Below are 25,076 nucleotides of genomic sequence, written 5' to 3' on the forward strand. Positions count from 1 at the left end.
GTAGCACACCAGAGGGACAGGATTGCCAGGATATAATCTCATCCCCAGCTCTGATTATTAAGTCTTAGAGTAATCAGGACTTGCATAAGACATGGACCACTCTTCTCTGAGCAGAAGGCGATTATCCTTTAACCAGTAAAAAGAAGCCGTGAGGTGCTCGATGTAACATAAACCCATCTGTTGTCTTCAAAACTAAAACGTCTCCTTGACTTAACTACCCCAATATAAGCACAAATCATTTCTCATACTCACCTAGTTCGTTGCCATGGTAACCATGTAAGAGCAGTTCTTTCATAAGGCACAGGCACTCGCTTGGTGTGATTGACCCTGTATTTACTGACTTCCCACATTACAAGGCTTATTTCATTATTCTTGAAGAAAATACAGTACAAGCTCCAATTTCAGCCTTCACATGGACAAACAACTCAAGTAACTGTGTCTTCCAGTTGCTCTGGACTCTTCTCACCCTGGACTGTTTTCCAGTGTGAGATTCAATTAAGAGGATATGAAAGGCTGGATGGCTCAGACGAAGGTTGCCTGATGGCTGCCTTCTGATTAAATTTAGTTCTCTCATTGCCTGAGCTAACAGAAATAAGCAAAGCATTACTCTTCTGGGTGAATTTACCAGGCCTTACGTGCTAATTCTCCCTGAGAAGAATGCCCGGTAACAAGCTGTCCTGTCCTTAGACCACTTCAGCCTGGCCATCCCCTTCGCCTGCAGTGAGACTTCTTTTTGAACAAGTATCACAAGATGGGCCCCAGTGTGTGCTTCTGGTACTCAGGTCAATGAGTAGGGTCTGCCTACGGTGAGTGTAATGGCTAATAAAAATGATGAGGAAGGATGAGACTATCAGCCTCCAGACACAAATTCCCAAGCCGCTAAAAGCAGTGCCTTGAAGGCTGTGACAGGTGCCTGTTTAACATACAAACATTTTGCTCCAAGAACAACAAGCCTATTCATTCGACCCTCATGGTAACTCTGCAAGGACCATTTTACTGATTTCGTTTTACAAATGGGGAAGTCGTGGCTTTTTAAGCTACGTGCACACATGTATGGTTTCTAACTGCTGAGCTGAGGATTCTGTTGCCCCAGCCAAATCTAGCCCGACACTGCCACCTATAGGTAGGACGAAATATGACTGTTTATAGTTTAGTAAACTAACTAGTTTAGTTCAGTTCAGTTTAGTTAATGGAAAAGGCCTCCACAAAGGCCTGACTGGAATCTGATTCTCTGCACTCCCCTCCACATCACAACATCGGTTTCTCACCTAAGTTAATATCTGTGGTTAGGAAATGTGAGGTTGGAGGGCTCTGACTCCTTCCAGCTTCAAGAGGGCAGTGGGCACATTCTCGTATATTTTCCCAAAAACGGTCAATTTACACTGCTCAACCTGAGTCAAGATTTGTTAAGTATGACCGGGGATTATGGAAAAGGATACTTTCTAGCCTGGATATGTGTGAGGGAACAGGTAAGCCAGACTGCTGCAAGGGAAGCCATCTTGTGACTTTGATGTCACATCTAGGATAAAGACTAGACCAGAAGGAAGGCAGACAGAGCCAAAGTCTTCATCAAACTTGTCTGATGTTGGGTCTTCCTTTGGTTTTCAGTTCCGGTACCCCCAAATCTGCTTTGCTGCTTAATTCCCATTGGGTTTTAAGAAGTCAAACTCTCTTGGCCTTTGTGTCCATTCTATTGTACTTTAAGTCATTTAAGGAAAAGAATTTCTTTTTCAAGGTACAGTAAGTGAAGACCTCATCGTGGAGTTCTTCACTCAGTGGGAGAGGCAGAGACATCTCTAGGTGAGCACAGAGTTCAGCTATCTCTTCCTCAGATCATCCAGAAGTCACCATCTGGAGAGGGTAGTGAGTGAGGAAAGATATTCGAGCTGAGTCAAGCTTGGGTCCTTTCACCCATTTGCGTAACTGCATGAAATCCAGTCTATGTCAAACTCAAGGAAAACCAGCTTCGTTTCCTGCATGTTTGGTGGAAATGCAGTCATGGGGAGTACTAAGAACAGGAAATTCCATTGAGAAATGAAGCATGAGCAAAGCAAAGATTGTTCTTACTTTGTGGGGAAACCATCCCTCCCATGACTCTTCACAAGAATTCAGGAAATTAACCGGGGCATGGTGGTACACGCACGCCTGCAAGCCCTGCACTTGTGAGGATGAGAATTTGACACCAGCCTAAGCTAGATGAGAAAGCCTGCCTTTGTAAAGTACGATATAAAGTGTAAAGCGACTGAGGAAATCCTGTGTCGTGTGACTCAGTCTCCCACACTGCCCTCACTTACCAAGAACGGCAGAATCTGGTTCCTGAGACGTTGGACCGACACTTTCCCCAGAGCTGACCATCATAAACATCCCATTCCAACTCCAAGATGCTTGGCTCAAGTCTACTCGTTAACGAGTAGGAAGCTTGCGAGTATCAGGTGTCCTTCCACAGGACAGAAAAATGACCCACCTATGTGCACGCTGGAGTGCAAGTGCATATCTTCAGCGCCAAGGTAAATGTAGGTTTTGCGTGGTGACATGTCTATACTCCCAGGGGACAGAGACACGTGATCCTCTAGCCAGAGAGACAAGCAAAAATCCGTCCCATCTGGGTTCAGGAAGAGACCCCCCCCATCCCAGTATTTAAGGTGCAGAGCAACTGATGAAGACATCTGACATCAACCTCTGGCTTTCACACTTATGTGCGTACACCACACATGAGTTCACACTCCTGCAAGCACATACCCAAGAGTGTATAGCACAGCTCAGCAGATATGGGTGCCTGCCACCAAGCCTGATGACCCAAGTTAGAGCCCTGGGTCTATATGGTGAAAGGAGAGAGTTGTCCTCGGACCTCCACAGGCCCAGGACTTGCACACACCCCTTCACAGCCCACACAAAAATATTTAAAAGAAGATATTAGAGTATTATAGACAAACAGAAACTGGGTTTTCATACGCTTCATGAACAATTCTATTATATCACTTAACATGATAGCTAATTTACATATTTGAATATGTATTTAGTTCTATACTTAGGGAAGAGGCCACTTACCAAGTACTTATCAAAATTCTTGTTACCCTGTTTACTGACTAAAGTACATTGGAAGTTAAGGAGAGATATTGTTTAATTTAATAAAGGTAACCTGGAAGAAATTGGTTATTTTTAAACTAGGATTTTTTTTCCTAGATGTTTATTTGAGGGGAAAAAATGTTTTGTTCTCCAATTACTTTAGCTGAGTCAAGTTGAAATCAATAGCAGACAAGTGGTCAAGGCTCTCCGGAAGGATCACACCTGAGACTGAATTCACCCCGTGTGAATTGTCATTGCAGGAAGAGCAATTAAGAACACCGCGGGTCAGGGTGGGGGTGGCAGGAAGGGCATTGGTGCTGGAGTGCTTCTCAGGAGTGCAGGGAATAGAGGGAAGCTTAGGGAGCAGGATTGTTCCGGATTGGATGTTGTCAGGACAGTGTGCTTGTGTTAATGGCTCTCTCCACTCTTACCTGAATAAAGAAAGATGAAAGAATGACCTCGGAGTCAAAGACGAGCCTCCGCACAGCCTAATCTGGAGGGAGGTGGACTCGTCTCTGTAGCCGAGCTTCGTGGGTTCAGACTCATCTGTGGGTCCTTGCTTTGTCACGATTCATCACGGCTTTGTCTGATATGAGTGTTTATGAAACTGTTTCAGAGGGGAGCACGAGAAGCAGCTATCTCTTTCTCAAAAATCACATCTTTAAAGTGTCCAAACACGTAAAGCAAATTTATTCACTAGGCAAAGAAAGGGTCTCTAAAGCCTAAAACGGTATTTAGAAATAAACGAGTAAATAGAGAACTGTCAACAGCTGTTTTCAATGTGCCAGTTGATAAAATTTCTCAATGTCTTCATTTAAATTTGGATAAAATTTTGGATGTTTCTCAACAGAGGTTTTAAAAATTAAGATAACCATTTTTTTTCCTGCTTTTTAAAAAGCTTACAAATGTCACTCAGGCATGTTGGTAGATATCTGTGATGAGATATCTGCCATGAGACTCAGAAAGAGATCCCTATAGGTTCAGAGCCAGCCGGAGCTCAACAGACTAACTGTAAATTTTCTATTTTTTTTTTCATATACTGAATCCGAAATGCTCACAGAGTCTGGGTATGTGGGAGCATGTGTTTTGAATTACGCCACGGCAAATCTCCATGGCCCTTTCCAAAGGCGACTACAGAAGCCGAGCAGAGCGCCCACACCTGTGGTCCCCCGGCACCTGTGTCCCATGGAGACAATTCAGAGTCAACCCATTTCCGAGAGAATTCTTCTTGGATGAAACTAGGAATGAGTGCTCGCACCAAATCAGTGGTGAGGTTGAATCGAGGTTGGGTTCACTTGAGCTATCAAGCACTGTGCTTAGAAGGGGCAGGATTATCCCCTGGCTGCATTCGTGAAATTTAGCCCTTCCACCAGTCTCGTTTGCTTTCTTCAGGAGCCAAGCCATGAAATATGGGCAGTAACATTTTCATGTCCTCTAGATCTCTGAGCCTGGTATTAACTGTCACTACCCATCCGTCAGGGATGCTGTGTGCTTCGGTATGGTATTTGAGCGGAGGTAGGTAGCTGGCGAGGATGTATTTGTGCATCCGCTGAATGCCTCCACTAGTACAGCTATTACTCGATGCCAGAGAATGATGCTTGTGACAGCAGCGCTCGAATGCATGTATTCCAGTTATAAATCTGGAAAGAGAGAAATGACTTCGAGGAGGGTCAGTTCGTGGGTTCACCAACTCAGGAAAAGTACCAAGACTTCCCATGGGAGATGTTCATCTGGCAAGGATTTCAGTCCCACACTGGCGTTCCTACTTTCCTGACTGCCTTTATGAACGTCAGAGAAGCTGAAGGGTAATTAACACATGACAAACATCATCAAAACTGTGACTAGCATTTGACAATTTTTGACAAATAGTCACTAGAAATGGCAGTCTGTGCCATTCATCCACAGAATTCTCTGGTGCTCTGCCCAGTTTCTTTGACAAACAGTCACTAGAAATGCAGTTTGTGTCATTCTTCCCCAGAGTTCTCCAGTTCTGGTCAGTCCCCCACGCTAGCCCCAGCCTCTAGGGTTTTTCTAAATCCCGTTACTACAGTTTTACGAATCTAAGAATTCTTCGTAATTGAAATCACCTATCATCGATCATCCCCTGGCTGGCTTCCCGAGCACAGAGTGACGTTTTGAAATTCATTCACGTCGACGCGTGAATGAGTCGTCTCTCAGAGCGCTCCGCAGCATTCCTCCGCATCGCCAGACACTACAGTTTCCTCGGGTCTGCAGAGATCTCTGCGCGTCTGAATTGCTTCCATCTGGGCTTGTGTATGAATGGAAGCTGCTGAGAGTGTTTTCGCTAAAGTGCGTAAATGAGTTTGCATTTCCCTTTTTACAAGAAGAAAACTCAGCAGATTGGAATCTGAAATCCTCCTAGAGTGGAAGATCCTGGGACCCTTGAGGCCAAAGAGCTACTATTTCCAATTATTTATTTATTTATTTATTTATTTATTTATTTATTTATTTATTCATTCATTCATTCATTCATTTATTCATTCGTTGTTTGTTTGTCTGGTTTTTTTTTTTTTTGGTTTGTTTGTTTTTTTCCCCTAACAGGGTTTCTCTGTGTAGCCCTGGCTGTCCTGGAACTCATTCTATAGATCAAGCAGGCCTCAGATTCACAGAGATCCTCCTGCCTCTGCCTCCTGTGCCAAGTGCTGGGACTAAAAGGCCACTACCACCTCTCTTAGAGCTGCTCTTTCTGAGCTCCCCAAAAAGGTCATATTTGGGTAAGTAGGTATGTGACTTGTTCCATAGGGTTCCTATTTATACTATGGGGTAATTTAATTATTACCACTTCCCCTTCAGTGTCCACAGTGTGGAGGAAGATGGAGCCACCTATGGCTGTAGCTTGAGAAGCCCTGAAATGATGTGTTATTTCTCTTGCCCAAAACAAGTTCTCTCCTACCATCCTCTTCTCTCTTCCTTTCTTCTAGTTATCATGGGGCAGTCAGCCATCTTGGTCCCTGAGTCTTGGAGGTCTTGCCAAGCCTAGGCACTCCATGTCTAGAACTCTACCTACCTAACACCTCTGCCTTGCTGTCAGGGAACCCTCTGGGGTTCTGTCAGAGAAGGAGGTTCAGCTGCTCCAGGATTCACTGACTTTGTTGTTCCAGTGTACACAGACGTCCTCTCTCATCTCTTAACACACCCCCGAAGCTCTGCTCTCTTTCCCCACCCTCCCACCTGATTCTTCTCAATACATTTACCTTTAGGGAAGCAGAAGTCAGATGACTGTACTGCTAATGACTTCTTTCTAGATTTCCTAGGACAAAGGAGCCCAAGAAAGAGGAACCTAAGACCGGGAAATCTTTGAGGAAGCTAAGCCTCTCGATGAGTTACACCATTGTCTTTGCACCTGGGAGAGTACTTATCATGGCCAGTTCAGACTAGCTGTCTAGGAAGACTGGAAGGAAGGGAGTGGGGCCGGGGGAGCTTGGCAGGGGGAAAGAGGAATGGCGGATCCTTGGCTGAATTCTCAGGGTGAGGCCATAACTGACAAAACTCCTCCAAACATTCATAAAATCCCCGAATGCTAATAGGTTCAAATCACACTTGCCGCCAACCTGACTGTGACCTTTGACATCTAGCAGCCCACCTGACTGTGACCTTTGACATCTAGCTGCCAACCTATGACCTTTGACATCTAATTGACTCTCCACATTTTCTAAAGTAGCCACAGTCCCACTGAACAGTGAAGGAGCCTCAGGGGTAAGATGACACCGCCTCAGAGGGGACTGAGTTGTCTGTCTCCACTAAGCTCTCAGTGTCCTAGGTTTCTTTTATGATTTCTCTCTTCCGTATTGTTCCTTACGCCTGCCTCTGCTTCCCCGATCTCCGGTGTACCCGGGTGTGCAATCAATCTGATCTTTCACCCCTCCTTTATGTGTCACAAGACAAGCTGTGCAGCGAGACCTTTCTAGGGAACAACCACACTGATTTCCACAGGGGCTTTCCAGTTCGCACCACCCTCCAACCATGGATGAGTGTCTCCCTTTTGTCCCCCTTTCCCTACCTCCTCACCAGCTTGAGCGGCCAATTGTTTTACTGCTCTTGGCCATTCTGACTGGGGTTGAGATGAAATCTCAGAGTAGTTTCAGTTTGTATGTCTCTGCTAGCTCAGGCTGCTTCTTCTGCGTTTATGTTTCATCGTTTGTATTTATGTATTTGTATATATGTATTCTAATACTAGTATATATAATCTATTAGTATATATACTAATCTTCTATATAGATATAAAATCTAATACTAATCTAATATAAATCAAATATATATATATATATATTCCAATACTAATCTTCTATCAGACATGTAGCTGATAATGGTCTTTTCCCACTCTGGAGGCTGCCACTGTGCTCAAATGATGACACCCTCTGCAGTACAGAAGCTTCGAAGCCTCCTGAGGCCCTATTTATCAACCGTTGGACTTGGTGTCTGCGCTCCCAGTGTTCCATTCAGAAAGCCCTTTCCTGTGCCATTGAGTTCAACCTATTTCCCACTTCCTTATAAAACAGAGGAATTTGATCGTAAGTTGAGGTCCTTGATCCACTTGGATCTGGGTTTTGCACAGATAGATATGGCTCAAACTTCATTCTTCTACGTGGAGACATCCGGTTTGAAAAGCACCGTCAGGGGACGGTCCTGTCTTGGGTCCAGCGTGTAGTTTTGGCCTCTTTATCCAAAAGCAGGTGCAATTATTTCTGGGTCTTTGCTTCAGCTTCATGGAGAAATGTATCTGTTAACCCTATGTTGCTGTGCCCCCGATAGCTCTGTAGTACGACTTGAATCTCTGATGGACAGAGCTCCAGAAGTTCTCTCACTATGCAGCATCTGTTTTTAGATATCCTGACATTTGTGTTTCCATATGAAGCTGAAAATCGGGGTTTTTTAGTTGTTGTTGCTGTTGTTTCTTTTCTGTTTTTAATTTTAATTTTTATTTTTTTCAATTTCTGTGAAGAATGGTGCCGGAATTGCGGTAAGGATTCCAAGGGATACGTAGATTGCTTTTGATAGGATGGCCATTTTTACAGTACTGAACCTACAGATCTCCATGGAGAACCTCTTCACCTTCTGGTATCCCTCAGTGTCTTCAGTGTCATAAAGCCTTTAGTACACAAGTCTTTCGCCAGCAGTCGAGCGATCGGTGGTAGCACCACAGCATGTCTCTGCAGCCTCGTGTGGGTCTCTTACCCCAGGACCTCAGCTGTGCTGTAAGACAGTCAGCTGGGGGGCTGGGGATTTAGCTCAGTGGTAGAGCGCTTACCTAGGAAGCGCAAGGCCCTGGGTTCGGTCCCCAGCTCCGAAAAAAAAAAAAAGAACCAAAAAAAAAAAAAAAAAAAAAAAGACAGTCAGCTGGACCAAGTTCCTTTCCCTTCTAAGAGGGCACAGTTCTCAGGCAGTCAAAATACCGAAGGAGCCTTCCAAAGAAAAAGAAGAAGAGAAATTTGGTTTGTCACTAGAGGGAGCTACAGTCTAAGCCCTAAAATGTGGCTGCCCCGGGCTGCAGTAAAAAAGCAGTCTGTCCCCCACGTTGCTGTTCTAGTGAATTGTATCATGCTACTTTGTATCATATGGTATGAACTCATATGGTCATGCTTGAATATCCTTAGATAAATATTTTTATTAACTATTCTATTTTAATATGTCTATATATTTAATAATGATGCCTATAATTAAATGCATCAATTAAATGGTCAATAAATGTTGTAATCTATCAATAAAGGAAATGACAGGGCGTGCTGAAGTAACAAGAGATGAAATTAAAGCAAAAGCAAGTCTAACCCACCTCAAGAGGAGTCCGGGCTTACTTTCAATGACAGCATATCACAGTTACAATGTCACAGAGAGCTCGAGAGATGGCTCAGCAGTTAAGAGCACTGACTGTTCTTCCAGAGGGCCTGAGTTCAAATCCCAGCAACCACATAGTGGCTCACAACCATCTGTAATGAGATCTGATGCCCTTTTCTGGTATGTCTGAAGACAGCGACAGTGTGCTCATAAATAAATCTTTAAATAAATAAATTAAACAGTTGCGGTGGCCCCTCCATCTTGTCTCCTCAGAACCTAGAACCTTACTTGCACATGACAGTCACCAAGGAAAGTACTTGAAAGGACAAGACACTCTTCGTTTGCACAGATGCTCTTATATAGTTGAACTAACAAATTCATCAAGTGCCCCTAATGCCTAACACCAGGAACCTGGTTACCCATAGCCAAACTATCTAGGTGTTTCCCGAACGAGCAACTTAAAGATGGGAATTCTGTGGTGCAGTGGTGGGAACAGCACCTTCGATTTTAAAAACGTATTTATTTGTAGTTTTGTGTGTATGTGAGGGCACCCACTTTTCTGTATGTGCATCAAATACAAATCTAAACTGGAGGTACAGGTGGCCGTGAGCCACCATGCTGTTCCTAGGAACGAGACCAAGGTCCTCTAGGAGGACAGCAAGTGCTAGTAACAGTCAGTCTAGCCATCTCTCCAGCTACCAGACCTGCATGTGTGGTAAGGGCCCTCGGTGTAGATCTAAGTCCCAGGAACACAAGTTCATCTCACTCCCCGGCTCAGTTTTCTCATATCATATAGCAATTACTAAATTAGCAAAAACCCATTTCTTCAGTGCAAATGTTTCTTTAGTGTTTCCACCTGTGGAAGATTGAAGTTGCCGCAGGGAGAGTCTGGGATAAGTGAGACCCTTCTTATTCTTGACTGTCTAGTGGTTCCCACCTTCCTAATGCTTCAACCCTTTAATACAGCTCCTCATGTTGTGGTGACCCCCCCCCACCATAACATTATTTTTGTTGCTACTTCATAGTGCAATTTTGATATTATGAGTCCTATATCTGTGGGTTTTGAAGGTCTTCAGACCTCCCCAAAGGGGGTCTCTTGTTGAGAGAACAGCTTTTGGTCTTTAGGTTTGGTCAGTACTGGGGTCCCTGGATGTGAGGACCAGCACCCGGACAAGGGGCCAGCAATGAGCTTAAGGAGGGGTTTGTACCAAGAAGTAGAAGAGAGAAGAGAGCACAAAGGATTAGTCCCTGTTCCAAATTCCCGTCCTAGTTCAGTGCGGACACCTGGGACTGTGTCAGCAACTCGAGCTCTCTGGTTCACTGTGGGCTTTCTGCATCGGAAACTCTAGACTCAAAACCTGACTTTCGGTGTTTCAGGACATCCTTTCCACACTGGCCATCTCTAAGTTTGGAAACCGTGTGCCATGCCCAAAGCCAGCTGAACCAGGAGAACTTGAAATTCCTGACACTAATTTCCTTTGTAGGTTGCTGGTACAGTCTCCATAAAGGTAGACCTCTCTTTCACAAGTCAAGCAAGATCTTTGGCAAGAAGTCCCTCTTGGGAAATCCCAGAGACCATTAAACAGTTATTTAAATACTTTCTTGATTGCTTAACAAGCTTCTTTTCTACTCAGAGTAAAAATTCTAAGGCATTCCAAGTCAGGCATTGGAACTCTTCTATGGCAGAATAGTGACTATTTAACTTCCTAAATGAGGGGCCTTTGCAGGAAAGTGGTGGGGTAATGGGTTCACACGCAGGACTAAATGGGAAAGGGCAAGTTCCAGAAACTGCCTCTTACGGAAGGTTGGAGACTCATTCTGAGTATTTATGGAGTGTGTTTTTCCTTTCTTGTGGCTACGAGGGTCCTCTGCTGCACCTTCCCTTACTGTGCAGTAAAAGCTATAAATTCCCACCCACCAGTCTCCACCTATAAAACGCCACCCAATGTTAGCAGTCAGGAACAATAGAAACATCGAATCTGTGATTGTAACGACGTGAGCATGAGCGTGGATGAGTTGTAAAACATCAAGTGTATTCTGACTCTAAAGTCAACTAAGAACTTTTGGTGTAAGACAAAGGCAAATTAAAAATATCCACTAGAAGCCATTCTTTTAAAGTAGAATTCAAGCTTAGTTTTATATTGAAAATAAGCTTTAAATTTCCAAAATGAAAAATAGCAACACTTTCACCTTATTTTTAAAAAAAAATCAGGAAAACCCACCTCATATTAAATAATAACAGTAGCAACCACAATGCAAATAAAACTTCCAGTTTTAATGAGTATAATGTAAAATCTGGATGTCTAGTGTGGTTTCTATATTTTCAACTGGCAGCCCACCCTGATTGTTCTCTCAGTAAACTTCAGTTAGAAACAAGAAACGAATACTACAGTCAATACAGCACTATACGGCGACACTGTTCCTGTCACCATATAGCAACCCATAGCAAATTAAAATTAAAAAAATTTTTTTTGGTTGTGAGCCTAGCCTTTCAGCAGCACATATACTAAAATTGGAACAACACAGAGAAGATTAGTCTGGCCCCTGTGCAAGGATGGCACACAAATTTGTGAAGCGTTCCATATTTTTATGGAACTGGAAACTATCATCCTGAGTGAGGTAACCCAGTCAGAAAAGAACAAACATGGTATGCACTCACTGATAAGTAGATATTAGCCCCAAAGCTTGAATACCTAAGAAAAAATTCACAGACCATGTGAAGCCCAAGAAGAAGTAAAACCGAAATGTGGATGCTTCTTCAGTCCTTCTTAGAAGGGAGAACAAAATACTCATGGGAGGAAATATAGGGAGAAAGAGTAGGGCAGGGACTGAAGCAAAGATCATCCAGAGACTGCCCCACCTGGGGACCCATCCTGTATGCAGCCACCAAACCCAGACACTATTGCTGATGCCAAGAAGTGCTTGCTGACAGGAGCCAGATATGGGTGTCTCCTGAGAGGCTCTGCCAGAGCCCTACTGATACAGATGAGGATGCTTGCAGCCAACCATTGGACTGAACAAGGGGACCCCAATGGAGGAGTTAGAGGAGGGACTGAAGGAGTTGAAGGGGTTTGCAAGACCATAGGAAGAACAACAATATTAACCAACCAGATACCCCACCAGAGCTCCCGGGGACTAAACCACCAACCAAAGAGTACACATGGAGGGACCCATGACTCCAGCTGCATGTGTAGCAGAGGATGGCATTGTCCATCCATTAATAGGAGGAGAGGCTCTTGGTCCTGTGAAGGCTCGTTTCCCCAGTGTAGGGGACTGCCAGGGCATTGAGGTAGGAGTGGGAGCATCCTCATAGAAGCAGGGGGAGGGGGAAAGGGGGATAACATTTGAAATGTAAATACATAAAATATCCAAGAAAAATAAAATTACAATAAAAATGCTTAAAAGGACAAACACCACATCCCCCATGGAAGTTTAGAGGACTCCATGGACCCACCCAGCAGCGGCGTCTTATCGGTTGCGTAATCGCGAAAGTATTGGAAATTTTTACTATAGCTTTAAAATAACAGAATTTTCACTCAAATACGCACTTCTTCGAGCAGTGAGAAAACTTCCAACTTGCAGGACATGTATGCGTTATCCACACCACAAACCGGAGCTGTAGGGTTTTGGGGTTTCATCTTCCCTTGGGTCAGTTTGGATAAAACCCCTGCAGGTTGGGCTTTGGAAAAAATGGTTTCTCTTGAGAGCAGGACCTTTAAAGGATACCAGAACAGGCTGGTCTATTTCAATGGTCACTCTCCCCTCCCTCTGCCCGAAGCATGAGAGGATTTCCCACCTCGTTTACTACAACTACATAGTGGTGCCCTGGAGGCAAACTCACAAAGGTTTAGGGGTTCCCTCTGACTGGGCCCCTCTGCTGGGTGTCACCCTCTGCCTTGCCCACACTAAGCCTCCAGCACTTTATCCGTGGGAGACAGCTCTGGCCTTCCTCCCTCAGCACTGTGTCTTCCCATGGTGTTTGTCCCTGTGTTTCCACCCAGATAAGCTGTGATGCTCTGACACTGAGTCACAAATCGAGGGGACACCAGTCTTCCTTGGGACCTCTCTTCCATCAATGAGGTTAACTTTTCTGTTTGTTCAGCTATGTGTCAGTTAGTACCTGACTGTGTGGCACGCAAAGGAAAAAGTATGCAGAAACCGGAAGCCTGGGAACCAGTCTTGAGGTCCATATAGGAAGGCTCAGCTTTCCACAAGGTGGGATAGCTGCAAGGCGGTCAGTACCCAGGACACAGGCGACTGAACCTCCCAGCTCCGTGACGGTACTCCATTCCTAGCTCCCACACTACTGTCTCCTTCATCTACCTTAAGCCTTGCTCTCCCTGCGATGAGTACCCAGCAGCAGGGACAATTGAGGAGGTGCAGTAAATTAGTGTTCACACATGAAACCCAGAAAGAAGAGATGCTTCAAGAATCATCTTCCCCTAGGCTGGAGAGATGGCTCAGTGGTTAAGAGTACCCACTGCTCTTCCAGAGGTCCTGAGTTCAAATCCCAGCAACCATGGTGGCTTATGACCATCTGTAATGAGATCTGATGCCCTCTTCTGGTGTGTCTGAAGACAGTTACAGTATATATAATAAATAAACCTTTAAAAAAATTCATCTTCCCTTTGCCCCTTGTATCTTCCACACAACCACAAAGCATCAGGAGCCCCCTTTGAAGACGCTGGAGAAAAAAGATAGTGCTCTTCTTTTTGTCCGTTTGCCCTTAATAACTATAATATTTGAAAACTTGATGAATCCAAAGCCCTTTAGTTGCCAACACCCAAAGAGCATTCACATCCTCTTAGCAGCATGATCAAGTTACATGTTGTGTGTGCGAGCATGTGGGTAAGTGGTTGGCTATTGTCTTTTTTTTTTTTTTTTCTAGCTAACACATACTTTCTTTATGTGGTGACTAGTTTTACGTCAGCCTGACACAGCTGGAGTTGTTTGAGGAGGGAGTCTGGATTGAGAAAATGCCTCCAAAAGCCTGTAGGGTGTTTTCTTAATTAGTGATTGATGGGGGAGGGCTCAGCTCACGTCCACAGTTCCACCCATAGGCAACAAGAAAGCAGGCTGAGCAACCACCACGAGGAATAAGCCAGTAAGAAGGACCCCCTCAGTTGGGGATTTAGCTCAGTGGTAGAGCGCTTGCCTAGCAAGCACAAGGCCCTGGGTTCGGTCCCCAGCTCCGGAAAAAAAAAAGACAAAAATAAAAAATAAAGAAGGACCCCCTCTGTGACCTCTGCATCAGTTTCTGTCTCCAGGTTCCTGTCCCGTTTGAGCTCCTGTCCTGACGTCCCTTGGCAACTGTGCAGTGAAGCTGTAAGTTAAAATAAACCCCTCCCCCGCACCTTGCTTTTGATCAGTGTTTCATCACAGCGATAGAAGCTCTGATGCCCTGTGACCAAATGCAGGTGCCTCAGGGCCATGTGAATTCATTCGGTCCTCATACGAGCCTATTAAGTAGAGATTACTGTTGCTAGCTTTATTCCTCAGACCGCAAAATGAAGACACCGAGAAATCAGGCTGGAGATGTGTGGTTTGATTCCTGGACCACTGGGTACTCCCTGGAGTCCATTTAAAAGGCAGCCCAAATGCTTGAATTACCCTAGATCCCTAGAACAAACGAAACTCAAGACAGATGATCAAAATGTGAATGCTTCACTCCTTCTTTAAATGAGGAAAAAGAATACCCTTGGCAGGGAAGGGAGAGGCAAAGATTAAAACAGAGACTGAAGGAACACCCATTCAGAGCCTGCCCCACATGTGGCCCATACATATACAGCCACCCAATTAGACAAGATGGATGAAGCAAAGAAGTGCAGGCAGACAGGAGCCGGATGTAGATCGCTCCTGAGAGACACAGCCAGAATACAGCAAATACAGAGGCGAATGCCAGCAGCAAACCACTGAACTGAGAATAGGTCCCCTATTGAAGGAATCAGAGAAAGAACTGGAAGAGCTTGAAGGGGCTCGAGACCCCAAAAGTACAACAATGCCAAGCAACCAGAGCTTCCAGGGACTAAGCCACTACCTAAAGACTATACATGGACTGACCCTGGACTCTGACCTCATAGGTAGCAATGAATATCCTAGTAAGAGCACCAGTGGAAGGGGAAGCCCTGGGTCCTGCTAAGACTGAACCCGCAGTGAACTAGTCTATGGGGGGAGGGCAGCAATGGGGGGAGGGTTGGGAGGGGAACACCCATAAGGAAGGGGAGGGGGGAGGGGGATGTTTGCCCGGAAACCGGGAAAGGGAATAACACTCGAAATGTATATAAGAAATACTCAAGTTAATAAAAAAAAAAAAAAAAGATTTCAAATGCTAAAAAAAAAAAAAAAAAAAAAGGTAAAAAAAAAAAAAAGGCACCAGACAAGCGAGTCTGTCTGTCTGAGCCATTCAGTCCAAGTCCACTGATGCCGCTTTCACTCTGCAGTAGCGTCCTTGTTTAGTCCTCTGTTTGCAGCCAACTGTTGGGCCGGAGGGACTTCAGCCTGCAGGATAAAATGACAGGCTAGAAGGAAGGAATGTTACATTTCCAGACGTATCTCCAGAAGACTTAGAACATCAAGTTTCTTCAACATCTTCTTCCCCTAGCCCACTACATCTGTCCTGTGTACGTTTTCTCTGAGCCTCTTTGTAACCAAGCGTAACCAAAACCACGCCTTTCCACATTGCAGGGCTCTTGGTCCACAGAGCGACAGTCCTCCGGTGTGCGTTTTTGGAGGGACCTGGACCATGCCACCAGAGAAACTGTCATGGAACTGGCGAGGTAGAGCAAGTTCAAACCCGGGAAATCTCAGAACTTGAGACTGGCAGTAGAGCCAGCTCCTTCCTTGTTTCCCTGCCTCAGGGCACGCACCCAGATTGACCCCCCAACCAGGTGGTCAAGGGCAGTCAGCCATGCACCCAGTACCTGGACCACCCCTCCATGCTAATGAGGCATCTCAGTAGCCTTAACCTTCAGCCAGTGACCTTCCCTCCCTGGATATTCTCACGCCCTTCCACAAAAACTAAATAACCCTTGGTTCACCCAGAATAAAGTGTTTAAACCCACTCCCAATAAGGAAATACGAACAAGCTAAGATCGTTTCAGAGAGCTGCTTCATTAAAGATCATCGGAGAAGGCTCACACCCCACCCCCATCCGCAACCCTCAGACTCTGCTTTAACCGCTCCTGGCCTAGTGGGCAATGACATCTGATGGGGTCGGGGTGTGGGGAGAGGTGGACAGTGCACCTGACCGGAACTAGAACCATTCAGCCCTGTCCTCCGAAAGCCGATGTACTGGTGGTTCCCGGACACGCCAAGAGGAGATGGAACCGGAACAACAACGGTATACTTGAAATATAAAGGGAATGTAGAGGTGACATCATGTAGCTCAATAAACTGTCTTTAAGGCTGTAGTAATTGCCTAATACCAACTGTAGTCACCATTTAATGAGCAGTCAGTGTTGCTAGGGCTGGCTGGATCATGTCCTCTTGCTAACGTATAAATAACCCGGGATAGTATTAGCCTCATTCTACGTCCAGCAGAGAGTTCTACACTCTCCTTTCGCTGCCTTCACTCCAGCTACTTTTGCTGTATTCCAGTCTGGGTTTTCTGTCCCTTCCTGCCACAAGTGTTTGCATATCCTGACTCATGCCACTCTACCTGGAAGAAGTGTAGAACTGTTTCAGGCTATAACTGCACATCGATTAGAATCAGTTCCAAATAGCATCTGCCTCCAAACTAGCGCTCTATTGTTGAGTTTCATAAGAACGAGGTCTATAAATGTCTTGCTGAGTCCTGTATCAAGATAAAGTAGTGCAATATCAGGGACGGGGTAAGAAATCAATAATATAGAGTCCCCATATTGTCAGAACTGAGGGCCGAACTCAATTCTGTCTAAAACCAAAGCCCAATCTCTTTATGCTGTGCCTTGCTGCCTCCAAGATAGTCAAATTAATTTAGGAAATGAAATCTTAAAAGGCTATAAAATCATGCAAAAATATGGAGCCTGGCAGGTAATAACACCATTGTAATTGCAAAACACAGGGCTGAATGACATTTCAAGGTCCTTAGCAGCTGGGACTTGTGGAGAGTCTCTGTGTTCTCTTTGTCCTGGAGCATAGAGCTACACCGCACCCCCACCTCTCTCTCTCTCTCTCTCTCTCTCTCTCTCTCTCTCTCTCTCTCTCTCTCTCTCCCCACTGAGAAACGGGTGCTGAATAGTATGTCTCCTTAGCAGCCTGGCACAAACTAACATCTCAGTCAATGTGTAAGACACTTTCCCCCTGCCACACACATTGTTGGAAAACATTCTATCTTAAAAATAAGAAGCGATGTGTTGCTTTCAAAATGGAAGTCACTTTATACCCCTCAGTACAATGGCTTTCTGTTGTTGAAGCTGCAGAAGCAGCTGTGCCGTACTTACTCTCCAAAGCAAATCCTTTAGCCCTACAATGTAACTGCGACAGGACAAAGTTCCTAAAATATTCAGCTACCTAGAAGTTCGCAGTGACTTGTACATCAATGAAAGCATTGCCTTAATTAAAGCTGTGGGGATTCTAAAAGGAAATCTCTCCTCCTTTATATCTTTGGTTTTTCCCACAAAGGGTTGTTTTTTTTTATTTTTAATCAAAGTTCTAAAATCTGTTTCCACAGAAAATCTGTTTCGTGGTCCTTAAAAGAAACCAGAAGTAATGTTTACTCTAAAAGTTCTGCATAAATGTCCAGAATTTCCCCATGGGAATTAATCGGTTGCCATTATTGTGATTTATTATAATATTATGGCAAAAAATTCCCAATTATAAACTATTTATTGTAAAACGTTATCACTGGAAAAAACGAACATCTGTTTGTTCATATTGTAGAGAGGCTTCCTAAGCAAGGTGGTTTCCAGTTGGGTTTTTATGGGAGTCCCCTCTTTACCAAGGGCAATCCTGCTTCCTCTGGAACTCTAGCAACTAGCCTCAGGTAGGAAGTGGAAGTGTAAGGCCATGAACCAAGCTGACAAGTCAACCTGATTCTCTGCTTCACACAGTTGAAATAGACAGTCATTTGCCTCTAGGTATTTTCTTCATGTCATAGTGACTTCTAAATATTCTTCAGAAGATATTTCATCATAACTTTATGGAAATCGCTCAGCCTAACAATATCCCAAATCTCTTCTTTTCTGCTTCCTTTTATATTTAAAAAATTTATATTTTTATATTTATATTGCAACCCAAGTATTTTTCTTACTTTTTAATTACTAATACATTGATGGGCGTGTAGAAGTACATGTGAAAAGCACATCCCAGATTTAGTGCATTAAAATAACAACTTTGGTGTGGCTCAAGTTTCTGATTGATTGACAACGTATATGTTGTGCTCAGTGGGGCAATTTTCTTATCTGAGGTTGTCTTTGAGGTTTTAATCAGCTGTGGGTTGGCTCAGGGCTCTGGGTCTAGGCTGTGATCAGGGGTAACCGGGCAACTGAACCAAAAGTCCCTGTCATCTATATGCTAACCTGTTTGTTTATATCATCATTGTGAGTTTTAGGACCAAAAGCAGGAAGTCCCAGTGAAAAATAAAACTATTCAAGCCTTGTTTGGTACTGATCCATAGATCAAAACAGGCATCATGATGGAGCCCAAAATGCATGTAGGTAAATCCATTCAAAGGAGACATGGTGGAGGTGGCAGTGAGGATGACCAAATCAGATCCATTACTGTAGCCATTAGTCAATAATCATATCATAGTCATATTCCAACACTCCTATCAATAACCTAAGTAAAGTCCAGAAACAACTCAACAGCCAAAGAAGCTACTATAGAAGTCTTTCTCTCCTCAGCCTGAAATTATCGATTGTTAATATTTATACACTAGGCCTCGAAGGTTTTAATAAGGCTTTATGGTGAACAAATACATAGATAACTCCTAGTATTCTATAGGAAGCTGTTATTCGTGGTATTACAAGGCAAAAATAATCACGGAATCATTATAAGTGGCCATCAGGTTGAGTTGTTCTAAGAGCCAATGGTATGGGACTGGTGACACTACAGATAGATAGGCTATAAAAGCATATATAAATTCTAGTTTCAGGGTTGGGGATTTAGCTCAGTGGTAGAGCACTTACCTAACAAGCGCAAGGCCCTGGGTTCGGTCCTCAGCTCTGGGAAATAAATAAATAAATAAATAAATAAATAAATAAATAAATAAATAAATAAATAAATTCTAGTTTCACCCTTTATTTGTTTAATGTGGAAAGCACCATTTCAAAAGAGCAAACATTATGATATACGTTTTTCTTTTCCAAAACATATTCACCATCACCATTATTTATGAATCGATACAAGACTTCTCGAGCTCCTGGCATGGGTCTGGCATTACTTTGAACACCCAAAGCAGTCACTCCTCTGTGTCTGTGATAAAGCACCACGGTAAAGGCAACTTATAGAAGGAAGGGCTCTTTGGGCTTATGGTTCCAGAGATGAGTCCATCGTGGTTAGGAACAATGGCAGCAAACAGCAGACACGGCGGCAGGAGAGGGTGCTGTGAGCTCGCACCCGTCACCGAAAGCATAAAGCAAAGGGAGCAAACTATAAATGGAGGGAAGATATTAATAACAAAGCCCACCCTCACTGGCTCACTTCTTCATCAGGGCTATCCCCGCCTAAACCTCCTCAACAGCGCCACCCACTGGAACCAAGTGTCAAATGCCGGAGACTATGAGGACACACAGCGCACACCATCACAGCATCAAACCAAGATTCCCGCTGTCTTGAAGCTTATGTTTTAATAAGAGAATATGCACGATAAAGAAATTACCTGAAATGTAAGACGCGTTTAGGCAATGTGAACCGCCATGCACACAACAAAAGAGGGTGCTGTGGTAGAGAAAGAATGGAGACTTTCTTCAAAATAGCGTCATCGGGAAGGTCTCCCCGAGAAGATGGCGTTTGAGGGAAAATAAGAACAATGAGAAGACGCTGTGGCCAGAGCAAAGGTTTCTTGGCAGATCCCGTACCAAGTACAAAGGCAGTAACGCAGGAACAAGGCTGGTCTGTTCCAGGAGAGAAACTAAACCCAGAGAACACTGTACAGGAAGCACCAAGAGAGCAGAGAATCAATGACGCTGAAAGGGGCGAGCGGGATCTTTTATGTCTTAGTAAGGGGGTCAGATTTAGATTTCATTCCTCGTGAACGGGCAGTCTCGAGACAGGCTCTTAGCAGAGGAAGTTAGTATGCTGTGGTTGGAATAGTTTATGAAAGATCCTGCTGGAAGGCAGAGAAAACAATTAGGAAGTCACTGTAGTGGCCAATCCAGGACCATGCTGGCCTGAGGTAGGGTGAGGGTGGTGGAGTTAGAAGGACTCACATTGCTGGGCATAGGAGGAGGAAAAAGAGGCACCATGGACTGACCAAGACTGGGTCTGCCTAGACCTGTTCTAGGGACATTGGATCCCCCACCTTCATGCGGAACCAATACTTGGTATGATTTGGTAAATAGGACTTGTCTAAAAGTTGAGGAGTTTAGAAAAATGAAGTAAGATTTAAATCTTACCATTTTTAATTTAAGATAATCCATATGAGTAGAATTTAATGACTAATGTCTGAAGAAAAACCCTAGACAAAAATGTACACGCATATGAACTGAAAACTATTTATGCAAACCAATAACAGAGAAAATAGATTTGAACATTTATTTTTTTAAGCTTTCGTATGTCAAAAGTGTCACAAACAAGACTAGGCCATGAGGGGAAAGCCTAGGAAGTGAAGCCACACAGTGTATCCAACGAGGAGTGGCTACGCCTCCTCTGGAAAGACAACACTTGAGAGGACGATGGGCAAAGAACAAACTTCAGAAACAAAGAAGCGAGAACGCGAGGTTACTGTAAGAAAGATTTCACTTTTACTAGTAACTGAGTCTGTCCTCGTTCGCAGCAGGGACCAGCTGCACCGCCATCCCAGCCCTCGGGAAACAAGCCGGAGAGCCGAGAGCTGGAGACTGGTATAGGCTACCAAGTGAGCCCCATCTCAAAAAGAAAAGAAAATGGGAATTTTAAACTTTCAAACCGACAATCATTGGAAAGAAGTACAATAGCTCACGAAAGCATACTGCCCTAGGGTTATAAAATCAATAAATTATTCTTTGGATTAGGACACTTTTAGAGTCTGGAGAGATGGCTAAGAGCTTAGCACTGGCTGCTCTTGCAGAGAACCCAAGTTCTGTTCCCAGCACCCGCATGATGACCAGCTACTGTCTGTAAATCCAGTTCCAGGGGATCTGACACCCTCTTCTAGCCCCAGCAGGCACAAAAAGCAGATGGTGTCCACACACACACACACACACACACACACACACACACACACACACACAGGCAAAACACCCATGCTCATAAGATAAAAGTCAAATAAATTTAAATATAATTTAAAGTAGACGCTCCTTTCCATCCTGCTACCTCACTTTGAAAATTGTAAGGCCATAACCACAGTTTGGTGCAATTATACATAAACTTTAGTGTTGATTGGAAGTAAAAGTTTCTCACAATAAGGAACTGCTTAAATAAATAATGGTCTTATGCATATGGTATATTACAGCGCCGCTAGTTAAAACACATTGTAAGAAAAAAGAATGACCCAGCCTAACATATGGTACATTGTTCACAATATCTTTTATGAGGTAAAGGTAAGTTATAAAACAGCACACTATGCGACCACCTTTAGACATGTCCACAGAGTAAATATGTCAGTCACGACAGTCAGCCCACTGCTTGCAATAATAGATATGTAAATATTTTGTTTCCTTTCTGTGCTTTCTAAAATGTTCACATTGTACGTGTTTTATGGCTTTATGTTATACAGAAAAATTATACATCTACAGGAGGATAGAGTATTCAAAGGACAAAGAGGTCCATTTGGAAGGCTGCAGAGTAAAGACAGAAACACAATGTTGCTCACACACTGAAAACAAACAGGAGATCTCTTTGAGCACAGGTTCTGGCTGCAGCCAGGATCTGAGCAAGACATTCTAGAAGCCGGAGCTGTAAACACTGCAGGTCCTGTTCCTTATCATCCAAAGGTCAGTCCACACTAGCAACCACACACCAGGATGTTCTGGGCCAACGTGGTCAAGCTAGTTTAAGTAATACCGGAACCTGGCCTTACCCAGGACTCTAACACTTGGACTGGGACCCGATAGCTCTTTTGACCAATGCCTGTTAAATCTCAAAGCCCCTCATCTTCTTCAATGGCCACAGGCTAATTCAACTCTCTGACCCTTTCTGCACAAGTTTAGAATCCTATGGAAGGCACCATTAGAATTATATGGAAGGCACCATATAAACACATCAAACAAGTCCTTTGACTCTAGCGTTAAGGTCAGACATTTGGTTCATTCAGCATTCTACCTCAGAGGATATCACAAGTCAATCCTGCCTCACCTTCTCTTGAAATAATAAGGCTACCCCAAGTCCCACTAAGTCAGGTGGTCAAGCCAGGCAGATGCCCTGGTGTTGGGAGCTGCTTAGAAGGTTCTGGCGCACCCTAAGGGTGTGAGGGGGAAAAAAAAAGTCTTGGGTGCAAAGGTGCTGGCAGGAAGCCAAGACCAAGGAAAAGAAAATTAAGAATCCCAAGCTGAAAGAAAAATTAACTTTTCAAAAACAAAACGCAAAAGAGTCCTAGCTGGTGCCGTTTCTCTACAGCACAGACGGCTGGCAAAGATCACGCAACCTGTCACTGACAGAGATCCCCACTGCTGCAGAACCCAGTCAGAGGGCAGGGTACCTGCTGGCCGCAAGGACAGAGTAAACACTCCCAACATGCACTGAGGCGCTGGGCGTGGCTCATGTTGCTCACACCCACTGCGATGGGCAACCTAGTAATAATTAACTGCCGCTGGGGCTGTGAAACTGCCGAGAGCAGCGCTGTGGGGGCAGCCATGTGCCCTCCACCCTGCCTGCCTCAGCTCGGAGCAGGTGAGTGATCAGGTGAGTGACAAGGACTCCTGGACACCCGCGGGCAGCTCCGCCTTCCCACTACTGCAAGGGACGCTCGCCACCTCTGGCTCCGCGCTGCTTGATCACAAGAGTCTCCTTTGCCCAGCGTGACAATAGCAGGTGAACTTGGAGGTGGAAAGGAAGAGCCCCCCCCCCCTTCAATCCACACACACACACACACACCAGGTGAGAGTGCGGAGAGCATTTGAAAGCAGGTCCAGAGAAAGTGGAATCCGTAGTCCGGTAGGGTAAACCCGGGCGTGCATCAGCGCGACCTCAGCCCTGGTGTGAGTTGGCCTTAAATCAGAATTTTCTCAGAATACTCTTTCCTGGACAAGGTAAGCTCCTGAGGAGGGTGGGAGAGAATAAGGGAGAGCGTTTGGAGCAGCAAGGCCACCCTGTCCTCCCCTTTCCCAAAGAGCCAGCTCACTGACTTTACCTGAGCTTCATCTTCCAGCATTTCAAGTTCATAATACAGGACTACATCGTAAGGGGAAGATCCTTTGATTTGAGGGGCCAGTTAAATAATTCGTTTCTTCATGGTAAATCACCCTCACTGAAAAGGGATATTGGGATCTAATGAAGACCTCACCAGACGATGTTGGGATACCGTAATCACACGCACCTCTGTGAGTTAGCATCAAGATGCTGAATGTGGAGAGTCATAGGATCGAGTCTTGTGTCTGTTACTTACTAGTCACTTTGTGTTACTTACAGACTTTGCCACTTTGAATGCTACCTCCTTTATCTAAGCCTCAGAAGTCTGACCTCTATAAAACAAGCATGATGCCGTGTGTCACAGGGGGCTCTAGTGGGGATTAAACAGGTAGCAGGTCTCTTCCACAAACGGCACTTTCTGTCTGTCACCACCCACAAATCTGCAGATCTGTAAAATGGGTGCTGGGGAGGACAAACTGACCTGAGCTAGACAGACAACCCCAGACCCTGGGGATGCTGGAAGAGAACAGTGCTTGTGAAACTAAGCTGATGATCATGGGCGAGCAGTAGCAGCTCTCTGTAGCAGTGAAATCAACTGCTTTCCAAGTGTTTAGCGTACCTGGGGGCCAGCTTATGTTATCCATTTATTTTGTGAAACACATGCTTATTTCTGAGGAAATAAAACCTCTGTGGCGGGAGAATTGCTATCCTATGCTGTAGAGCTGTGGCCTTTAAATTGCACAGGAAGGACTGCATTTAAATGATTTTCGTCAAATTAGACCACCTGGGCCGAGCCCCTCTATTGTAATCCATATTGAATGGCTTACAGTCAAATGAAGGTGACTTTCCTTTAGATTCTAACAGTCTGGTAGTCATGCTTTGTCAGCCTCTAAGTCTTCAGCTTAAATGACACGAAGAGGCTTTCTTTTATACCATGTTGTATAAACGACACTTTTGTGGCTCTTGCTATGAGCTTTATGAAAACTGCTAAATGGTTTGCAATGCAAGTCGTCATTGTCTTGGGTGTCCTTTTGCCCGTTATAGAATTTGGATTTCCTTATGCGTTTCTAATGAAATGTTGACTGAAGAATTATGGGTAGAACTCTAAAGCCAAGCCAACTGAAGTTTGTTGTGCTATTGTCTTCTAGGATCTAGCAGGGACGAGCACAGTTTAGCTTATAAAATAATCTGATTTATTTAGACTCATTCAGAGTAATAACTAAACATTTTTATCTACTATACTGAATATAAAATGTTGAATTCAATTTAAAGTATTTGATTTTGTATTTCCTAACAATATATCAATATATATTGCCCCAAGTAAGATAAATCTATTTGACTATATTTAATCTTTTAATATTGAGATGAATCTCTTTAACTTCATCAAAACTGTCTTCCTAGTTAACTTGTATGCTATATATGTTTATCTGTTATTCCTGAGATATATAACCTTTTATTACAATTTATTACAAATTTTATTACAAATTATAGAATGTTTTAATCAATTGGAGAGAAAAACGACAAGGGTGTTTAAGAAATAAGGAACTTTTCTGATTATATTTAAAATAGTGTAAGATAACGCAAACAACATAACATTAAATGTTGTATACTGAACTCCTATTTTAGTTTCCTAAAATGAGAAACTATAATTATAAAGCTGGATGTTTAATGCTAGCTGTCCATTTACTTATATAAATTCCTTGATTACAATGTAGATTCTGGGGCTTTAGAAACACAGATTCAGGCTTCATGTGAAAATGTAGTCTTTTAAAAGAAATATTCTATATTCTCGTCGGTCAGTTGAAGGGCAT

General features: G+C 44.0%; 1 protein-coding gene and 1 non-coding gene across 13 annotated transcripts in view; both read left to right on the top strand.

The window, feature by feature from the left end:
- Positions 1 to 11,338: 11,338 nt before the first annotated feature.
- Positions 11,339 to 11,448, top strand: LOC120096747 (U6 spliceosomal RNA). The gene has a single exon (XR_015637812.1). It is a non-coding gene; the product is annotated as a U6 spliceosomal RNA (small nuclear RNA).
- Positions 11,449 to 22,681: 11,233 nt separating this feature from the next.
- Rassf6 (Ras association domain family member 6) overlaps positions 22,682 to 25,076 on the top strand; it is a 40,006-nt gene continuing 37,611 nt past the window's right edge. Inside the window, exon 1 of one of the 12 annotated variants that reach the window (XM_087582940.1) lies at positions 22,682 to 22,947. The gene's annotated coding sequence lies outside the window, so the exon portion shown is untranslated. Of the gene's footprint in view, positions 23,166 to 25,076 lie in introns of all 12 variants that reach the window. The other 11 variants (XM_087582938.1, XM_087582939.1, NM_001428979.1 and 8 more) reach the window with 11 other exon arrangements.

Source organism: Rattus norvegicus, chromosome 14 (assembly GCF_021556685.1).
Source record: "Rattus norvegicus strain SHRSP/BbbUtx chromosome 14, alternate assembly SHRSP_T2T, whole genome shotgun sequence".
Lineage (NCBI taxonomy): Eukaryota > Metazoa > Chordata > Mammalia > Rodentia > Muridae > Rattus > Rattus norvegicus.